Genomic DNA, 10,531 nt, shown 5'->3' with positions numbered 1-10,531 from the left:
GAGCCACACATTTATTAAAGACAAGATTATAATACAGTGTTTACTCATGCCAGTATCTTTGCTTCTCTGGTGCTGTCTTTCAAATATACAAAAGCTGCAGTATATCTGCCTTGTGGTCTAAGCATAATGTTTTCACAAAAAAGAATGCAACATTTCCAAGACTCAAGACAGAAGCAATTTATATGAGTATCATAGCTTCTCACATACATATACAAAGAATGCTGGCTTATACTTGCGAATTACATTCTTAGGATGAAATCTTTTGAGCTGTATACATTCATTATTTTTCTTTTCTTTCAAAATACAGTCCTGAAGAAAACCTGAACTGTCTCTTCAACTATTATTTAAATGACAAGATTTACCATCTTTGTGTAAAGTTATAATCCATTCTCAGAATGGATTTAAAAGAACTATCTAGAAATATGAATGTGGGTGGGTATGAGAGAGAAAGAGAGAATGAGGGAGGGACGAGAGAGACATACAGAGAGACTATATCACAGAAATGTTTCCCTTTCAAAATTGGTGATGGTTTAAGGAGCATTTCTTTTATAGTCTGGTTTTACAAGGTACCATTCTCTTTTCCCTTCTGTAGCAGGGATCCAAACCATTACATCATTAGGAAAATTCAGATGTTTTTTCTTTATTATGTACAATATTAAAATGTCTTCAGAATGGTGGTAAATTAAATGAGATTAATTTTCTGGAAGGAATTCTATCCTTCTTGAACTCTGAAGCTCCTACCTCAAGAAGCAGCGTTGGTGCTGGTGGCATCCACTGTTAACTGGATTCTCCCCCAGTTCTTTCCAAACAGTAATAACTGCAGAACTCAACTGTACTTCAAGAAGAAATTAAAGTATGTAAGTTATTTTCATATTGAACTTACATTAAATATCTTTGGTCAATTTGGGTTGCCTTTCTCTGAGAAAGATGACATGACACTGGGACTTTGCTAATGGAGGGTCACAACTTCTGTCTTATTATCGAAATCTGGAGAAATAAGGCTGTATTTAATTAGTTCAAACACAGATACCTGTCCAATGTCCATGAAATTTGGCTCATTGTGGTCTCCACTGGCTTCATTGCACTGTATGGTAAAATATGGGACTTTGAGGAAACTCCAAGAAGACAATGTATATTAAATGTTCTTTCCTTCCATTTCATGTCAGTCCTATGGTGCAGATCTGGCAGCACACCCAAATTTAGTAGATTCCTTACAGCAGTCATTTATCCTGATCCTCTGACTTGAATTCTGCAACTTAGTATTTGTGATAGCATAATCATTATCGGATGTTATAGTCAGATATTTGACTGGTAGATGGTGTTCTGCAATTTGAAATCTAGTCAAGTTCTTGGGAATTTCAGATGAATCTTCATAGGATTCTTGATGTTTCAAGCAACATTGTCTTCTGGAGCTGAACTGGTGTTATTAGCTGAATACCCAGAATTTCCAGGTGTTTCCTGAGACTTCTAGGTACTGCTCCAATGACAACTGGCACAATGCTAACCTTCTTTCCAAGGCACACTAACTCTATTTGTAGGACTTAGTATTTGTGATTTTATCCTGTTCTTTTTTTTTTATTCTGTTGTTTCCTGGGATTATAATGTCAGTGATCCAAACCCTGTTTCTCAATTTTTTCTACAATGGCGATAAAAGGGATGTTCCAGCTGTTAATCTGGAATCAGAAGTCTCAAAGAATTTTTGTTTCATCATTTTACATCATCATGTGTGGTTTGTGCACCCATGAATTTCTGGGTAATGGTAAGCCATACTTCTTGCAAAGATTCCAGGGCATCATAGCTTCAGTTCTAATGTGATGTTCTTTATATTCAGTTTCAGCAAATTTACTGCACAGCGGTGGCGGCGGCAGCAGTGATGATGATGGTGATGATGATGATGATGAGCTGCACACTTATGCTGTAGTCTGATCTATGCATGAGATGTTCTGGAGTAAGCGGTTTGGAATGGTGGAAATGTTCTTCTCTTGGATAAAAAAATAGAGAATAGAAAAACTCTCACAAGTTTTCCATCAACCCTTTTCATCATCACAGGCTCCTCAATAAACCAAGTTTGCATTCTGCAGAAAAAAGAAGACCACTGGTAACATTAATCCCATCAAATGCCCCAGTAATTTCTTGATCCCATATATTAACCAATGGTTCAATAGGAGTTTTCTCCATGTCACCAGAAAACTTCTCAAAGGCAGTCAAAAGCTATTTAGACACACCTTAATGCATGGGTAGTCAACCTGTGGTCCTCCAGATGCTGGCAGGGGATCATGGGAATTGTAGTCCATGAACATCTGGAGGACCACAGGTTGACAACCCCTACCTTAATGGATCCTTCTACCCTTGCGCAAATAGGGCTCAGTAACTTAACTTGTGTTATTCTAATATATCAAATTAATCTGTTTCTGAAATATCTAAAGCTTGCCCTGTATGAAACAGAGTGATGCATTTCTTTAAAAAACCCACAAATTTAAAGAAGACAGCTTATTCTCATTGTAATGTTATTTATTTAGAATATTCCTGTGCACACTCTACCAAGCATGAATTTTTCAAATAAAAATTATTTTCAGGCTTTATCTATTCTTCTGAACTTGTTTAGCACACATAAATGTAATGTTGGAGATTTCCAGTTTGAAATACACATGCATGTGCACACATACAAACCCCAAGGGTTTTGAATTCAAACCATCATTCTTAATTAGTATTACAGTAACTGATTCTATTTAACTGCCATCTCTATGGTAACACATTTCTTATTCTTTCATTCATAAATTATAGATATTGTTTTAAATCATCTTCGGAAGATCAAGAATCCCCAAATGCTTCTTTATTTTTATTCTGCTTTATGTGCCAATAGATTTTGTTTACTTGACTTACATTCTGAAAATGTATCTAGTTATCAAGATATTTATGATCCTTTAGTCATTAATCACTTTAAACAAATAGTGGTACCACTAACATAGAATGGTGATGTTATAGTCTAAAGACAAAAACATTTGGAAGGTACTTGGCATCTATTATTAAATGAATGGGAAATGATCACTTGTTACCAGAGATGATTAAGAAGGATTGCATATTTTACTTGCAAATTGGACACAGTTGGCAAGTTAACCTGCAAAGGCTTCATTGCAGCTGAAGTGCCATCTTAGTCTGGTGTGCATGTCTAAAATTTGAATGCATGGTATGATACTCTGGATATGAAATGAATGAAGTTATAGTTGTATGTACATTAGAGATATCATGTCTTTTGCAATTCTTATCCCATTATATAGGGAATTCTTCATATACACATGAAATAGGATCTGCCAAAAACATGTAAATTAATCTCAGTACCAAATGCTTCTATCAATATGTGAGAGTATTCAGTGCCTCCTCAACAAAGTGAAATATGGCATAAAGTGGTAGGAAGAAAATCAGTTCATGCTTGCCTATATTTCTATTATTTATTCTTGACTACAGGGCCATATCAAATTAGGAAAAGGGCAAGAATCAAGGGGAATTTCCCCACATTTGTAAAAATAGCTTCATGCCCACAGAATGGCGAAATGCTAAAGGCGATCGGGTGTGTTTGCCGCTGCGGGAAAGCCATAGCCAAGAAGACTCAGGGATGGGGACTATGAGTCCCATAATCCCCCGCGGGATGTTGGTGTGCAGCTGGGGATGGCTGGAAAGGAGGGGGACAGAGTGGCTCCTCCCAGCCTACCTTTTGTTGGCCTTACAGGGAGAGGAGAAAGTGACGTATGCCTCTTTCCCTCTTCCTTGCTGCTGTGGGTGGAGCTGCCGAAAGAGAGCTCTGCTAGTGGCAACATTGGCAGCCAAGTTGCAGCCTGAAAGTATTTTTTAAAAATGGTCAATGGGCAGCGCTGTGTTGCGGCTAAGGACGGTTTAAAACAAAAACAAAAACAGAGAGTGGGTGGGTGGGGAAGATGGGTAGAAGATGGCCCTGTGGAGACATGCTATGGCCTGGATGGAGTCAGTTGGGCCAGCAGGACAAAAGGGAACTGGGCAGGTGGGGCAGGGTGGCAAAACAGTGGAGGCTGACCGTGTAGTCAGAGGCGTGTAGTCAGAGGCGTGTAGTCAGGTGGCTCCTCACACCACCGGGAATTTGAGTGGCCTTGCAGACCAGGAAGAGGGAGCGGCGGCGGATGTGGCTGCACCTTCAGTGCCTGGGGGTTTGGTTGGGCCGGGGTGCCAGCTTTTCCAACCTGCTTATGGCACCATGAGGGCCGGGGGAGGGAGCATGATCAGGTGCAGGCGGCAGAAACTGCTCCTTTTGTACTGGGGATTGATGCTGGGAGCAACAGGCCTCCAGGCGTTAGCAGCACTCCTGGAGGAGGGATTGGACAATGGGTGGGGCATGGCACCAGCCCCAGATTTCCCTTCTCTGGGCTTATGCAGGGAAGGTCAGGCAGGTCTGCCAGCAGGAGCAGCACAGGCGGAGCCCTCCAGGTTGGGGGACAGCAGGTTGGAAACAGACTTGGCATATGGCTCGAGTGGAGGCTAGTAGCATGGGTGGGGACCGTCTCGCCCTTCATATTGGGCAACTTGCTCCCCATGCCCCAAATTATGCCATGCCTCCCAGGCCCTCCTCACCTTTCTGCTGTCTCACCTTTGTCTGCCTTCTTTTAACACGTCTTACCCTCCTCATCTGCTGCTGGAAGGAGCAGAAGGGAGCAACTCACCTTATACATGTTGTGCTTCAGCCTGTCAATCAATTCAGGCAACCAATCCCCTTTCTCCATATTTTGAAGCAGTTTAAATGTCCTGCGATACCCGCTAATTTTTTTTTTAATTCATACTACTCCGTTGTAGTGCCTATGCATCGGATCATAGATGCATAGTGCTTTTTGGACACCACCCCTTATGGGATCATGAGTCCTTTGGTAAATTAAAACATGAATATTGTTCCTTATTGGGGGGAGGGAAAGCTTTCAAGAGGCATGCTTTGTTGAATAAAATATTATTTTATTTCTGGCATTCCCTACACACATGTCCACCTATTTGTGGCTCCAGCCACATTGCCGTATTTAAAAAGAAATTCCCATCCCTGGGAACAAGTGATAGCAAAGCAGGTGTGAAGGCAGGACAAAGCAAGCAACTTTAGCATGTTTGAGCATCCATACCTTCCTTCTGCTGCTTGCCTGCTGCTTGCTCTCCTGTAGCTAGCACTTTTTGGGGTGGAAGCACTTTAAAATGGAGGATGTAGTGAACCATCAGCTGGATGTGAGCGATGTCATGTGCAGGGGCCAAAATATTCAGCTTGCAATTGACTGGCATGACACTACATTTAATGGGTGATGGTGGCGGCTCCCAAGGGGAAAGATTTTGTGGGTGAGCTGGGAATGTTAAACTGGACTGTGACAGTTAAGTTTCCCTTGGTGAAAATGTCTCCCTTTCTGCTGGCTTCTGAGTAGGGCTAGATCTCATCTGCCAGTTTACAGTATGGTTACATGAGTAGGGAGTAAGAGTGGTCTGTCACATACTGGGGGTGGAAATGTTACAAGGACACCCTTGGTCACCCACTCAGAAAAGCAGAAGGCAGGGACATAGCAGCAAAGTGTAAAACCAGTCATAGTAAATTTTCATCCCCTCAGCTTCTGTGGCAAAGGACTTTTCCAGGATGTAGTGGGTACTGGGAATGGAGTCTTGGGGTTATGTTTTTTTTTTTTAAACATGAGGTTTGATAAAATTGATTAATTAGTTTAGTTTTTAGAAGATAGACATTTGCTGAATGTTGTGGAGATTCTTGTTCAAACTGTTGGCATCATACTTAGAATATCTATTTGGCGCCTTCACCTTAAGTTGAATTCACCTTATATACTCTATGCTCATGCAACTTCCGACTTCTTTTCTATTTCATTTCACAACAAGAAAAAAAGTCAGACTTTGTTGAAAAGGAAAAAGAAGAAGAAAATGGGAGACTTGAGTTAAGGACAGACACTACAACACTGTGATCAGTACTCTGAGAAATAAGAAGAGATAATACGCTTTTAGCATGATCTTTTGTAAACATCAACACATCTAAGGCAACGGAGGCTAAAAGATTATGACAGCCATGCTGTATATCTCTAGGAAAGTGACAGGAGGGAAATCAAGCTGCTGTGTACATTTGGGTCAAGGCCCATATCAATGGCAATATGATGAAGTTTGAAAAAAGGAACAGCAGGCACTTTAGATTAAGTTCAAAAGAAGAAAAAAAAGTGTGGTTTATTTCCTTTCCGGCCCTTTTGGCCAGAAAATCCTGAGTGATTTGTGAAGAAAGTCCTTAGGGGATATATGATAGTATGAAATAATAGGCTTCCAATGTAGTATTTTAAAAGAAGAAGAAAAGAATTCATAACAGCAAACACAACACACCAAACAGCTCCTTCCTCCTGGATTGCACATGAGCTAAAGCTGGCTGTAAATAATCAGCTAGTTCTGGTGAAACTGGAGAATCTATCCATTTTATTTGTTTGCTTTTGTCCTTCTTGTAAGGAGCATAGCATATTGTACATGGATCAGCTTTTCCCATGTAACTTTTCAGTAACTCTTTGAGGCAGGTTATGCTTAGAAACGATATCTGATCCGAAGTCATCCAAGAACTTCATGGCTTAATGGGGATTTTGAACTGTTTAGCCTGGCATTCTAACCACAGGGTCACATTATTATATAGAAATAGTAGCAAGGCCCATTGCATACTGTAATGAGTGGCCTGGAATTAGCTGGCATGGGAGGGTGGGGGAAGATGTGTGAGGGAGCTTTGGGGGCATACGCGGCTGAAGCATGCAGCTGAGGTGCCCATGACTGGCAGGTGGGGAAGACGGTGTCATGGCACAGGTGACTTGAGGCAACTTGTGCCTGGTTCAGCCCCGAGTGGCGCCATTGCCTCTGCCTGCATCCCAAAGGTGGAGCCTCCTTTGGCTCAGATCGCCGGTCCCAGGACCAGCTAGGTAGGTGGCAAAATCACGCCTGGCTCCCAGCCCTCCCCAACACTATACCTCTCCCCACCAACCATGCCCCGGCTCTAGCAAGCACACCAACACGTGGCTCTCACTGGGGGCCCGGGGGGAGATGTGCGTACCCAGGCCCCTTCAAGCCCCATCATGCCCTGACCCTGCCATTCCCCCAGGGATTGCTCCGATGGTGCCACTCCCTCTGACTGTGTCCCCGCAGCGGCACCAGCTGCGGGGCTGATCGCCAGCCGCAGCACTGCCTAGATCGGTGAGGGAGCTGTGCCTGGGTCCCAGTCCTGCCCCATGCCTTTTGCTCTCCCCTCTGCTGCTGGCCTGGCTCCGCAGACCGCGCCAACTCATGGCCCTTGCTGGGGGCCAGGGGGGCCCGCATGTGCCCCTGCCCCTTCGACTCCCGTCCTAGCGCTCATTGCATTCCTCCGTGCAATGGGCTATATTTCTAGTGTCTAGATCGTCTTCCAAAGCGGTATTTGTTATACTTTTTTTTTTTAAGAGCAAAGACTAGTGCTCAGGATAAATTAGGCATAGTAGTTTTGTGACACATAAATCCTTGTGAAGGTCTCCCCCAAAGAGGTGGTCTCAAAATTATTTGAGTGAAATTAGCTTAAAGGAGACAAAGTGAGAGTAGATAACGGGGATTGTTACCTCAGGAGAACTCTCTGAATAAACCAGGCTAGGTTAACCAGGAAGGTTTTTTTATTTAAAACAAATATAAAATGGTAAAACAGACATTTAAAGCCAGTTTGGTGTAGTGGTTAGGAGTGCGGACTTCTAATCTGGCATGCCGGGTTCGATTCTGCGCTCCCCCACACGCAACCAGCTGGGTGACCTTGGGCTCGCCACGGCACTGATAAAACTGTTCTGACCGAGCAGCGATATCAGGGCTCTCTCAGCCTCACCCACCTCACAGGGTGTCTGTTGTGGGGAGAGGAATGGGAAGGCGACTGTAAGCCGCTTTGAGCCTCCTTTGGGTAGGGAAAAGCGGCATATAAGAACCAACTCTTCTTCTTCTTCTTCTTCTTAAACACACTGAAAACCCATATAGAGCTAACTAAGAAGAAATCACGGAGGGAGATAGCAATATTTATCAGGATCAGCAACAGAGCTCCAAGGAAGCAGTAGCAAAATGACCAGCATTTCTTAGGAAGAAGAGAAGGCCCATATGCAAATAGCAAAGAGCACTTATACACAATGCTATGAAGCAGGATGCCATAATTTATAGGGCACAATTCTCCCTGGGGTTAGCTGATGTATTAGCCCTAAAAAGAATATATCAATTTTCTGAAGATGAATACTGATCAGGTAGAGGCTTGATGGGTTTACTTGAGGAAGAGTATGGGTGTAAATGGAGCTTGAAGATCTTGTGAGTTCCTGGTGAGAAAAGCTACCAGGTTTGGTGAATAGCATAAAGTATCCCTTAATTAGGGTAAATATGTGAGGGGAAGTAAGGCTGGAGGCTGATAAGATTAAAGTATGGTGAGGCAATAGGTTCTTGGGATGCCCATTGTTCTAATTTATGTGCGGAGGTGATTGTTACAGGTCAACCCCTCTTTGCACCACTTCTATACTGCATGTCCAGACTTGTCTTTAGCTGACATCCATTTTAATATCGTTTTGGGATAGGCAATATGTTATTTGAAATGGTATTAGAGAATGGGTGTTTATGGTTTTCTGTCTATAAAGTACTGCTCAGTGAGAGGTAAGGTCTGATTGATAACAAAGGCATTTGAGGATCAAAATAATGCTGAGCTTGGATTTGTATACAGCAATATAGATATATTTTTTATTTGTAGTGCAGACATGCAGCTGAAGTCCAGACAAGTCAGTTTTGTGTTCAGAGTATAGATTGAAAAGGACATTGAAGGACTTGTGAATGCCAAACAAAAACATTTGTAGGCATCCCAGGGCAGAATTATTTCTTTCTTGTCATGGTCCTTTTGGAAACAAAAATGATTCATCGATAATCTGAGTCCTCACTGTACTTGACTAATAGTTTAACTCTGACTAATACCTTGACTAATAGTTTAACTCTGACTTCTCAGATAGATAGATAGATAGATAGATAGATGGATGGATGGATGGATGGATGGATGGATGGATGGATGGATGGATGGATGGATGGATGGATGGATGGATGGATGGAGAGAGAGAGAGAGAGACAGACAGACAGACAGACAGACAGACAGAGAGACAGACAGACAGACAGACAGAAAGAGGTGGTTGATGATTAGATTGTCCCCAAGTTATCAAAAATATTTGAATTAAAAAATAAAATGCTACTATTAACAACGGAGAACAAGTTTGTGGCTATACCTCTGTTCTTTTGAGTACCATGTTTTAACAACTAAGCAACATAGTTGTTTGGTATTACATGGTTGCTCTGTTTTGTATCATGTTGTTAAACTCTCCAGGTGCCCTTTAATATTATCCTGCTATTAAAACATCTGTTCTGTGTAAGGATCTTTGTACTCTTGACCTTAGTCTTCAGGGCCATTAAATGTTACTCCAACCTCAAAGAAGCTTTTCACAACTGGCTCAATTCTGTGTCAGGACCCATGTAATTAGTCCCCACCTATATCTTTGGGTCAATTAAGTGTTACTCAGGCTCACAGAGGCTGCTGATGTGGAAAAAAATGACTCCAGCACAGCTATGATATTAAAGGTCTCCTTCAGGACTTTAACTGAAAACCAGATACACGCAGCAAGAAAGGGGCATTTATAGTAGCCCATATTCCATCAAACATCTTTCCAAGTTAGATATATGAGAACACTCTTAGAAGGTATAAGGTTAATATATGCTCACATAGCAAAAATTCTTAGCTAGAAAACAATATACTTGTATATTGCAAGAATTTGGTTCAAAATTGAGAAAAGAGTTTGGCAAGGCTGTATACTGTCGTCTTCCCTATTTAACTTGTATGTGGAGCATATCATGAGAAAGGCGGGGTTAATTTAGTCACAAATTGGGATCAAGATTACAGGGAGAAATATCAACAAACTCAGATATGCAGATGATACCACTCTAATGGCAGAAAGTGAAGAGGAACTAAAGAGCCTGTTGATGCGAGTGAAGGAGGAGAATGCAAAAGTTGGCTTGAAACTCAACATCAAGAAAACAAAGATCATGGCATCCGGCCCTCTTAATTCCTGGCAAATAGATGGGGAAGAAATGGAGGTAGTGACAGATTTTATTTTCCTGGGCTCCAACATCACTGCAGATGGGGACTGCAGCAAAGAAATTAAAAGACATTTGCTCCTGGGGAGAAAAGCTATGGCAAATCTAGACAGCATCCTAAAAAGCAGAGACATCACCCTGCCAACAAAAGTGCGTCTAGTCAAGGCTATGGTATTCCCAGTTACAATATATGGCTGTGAAAGTTTGACTATAAGGAAGGCCGAGCGTCAAAGAATTGAGGCTTTTGAACTCTGGTGCTGGAGAAGACTCTTGTGAGTCCCTTGAACTGCAAGGCGAACAAACCTGTCAGTCCTAGAGGAGATTATCCCTGACTGCTCCTTAGAAGGCCAGATCCTGAAGATGAAACTCAAATACTTTGGCCACCTCATGAGAAGGA

Source organism: Paroedura picta, chromosome 6 (assembly GCF_049243985.1).
Source record: "Paroedura picta isolate Pp20150507F chromosome 6, Ppicta_v3.0, whole genome shotgun sequence".
NCBI lineage: Eukaryota > Metazoa > Chordata > Lepidosauria > Squamata > Gekkonidae > Paroedura > Paroedura picta.
Note: the sequence above shows the minus strand (reverse complement) of the source record.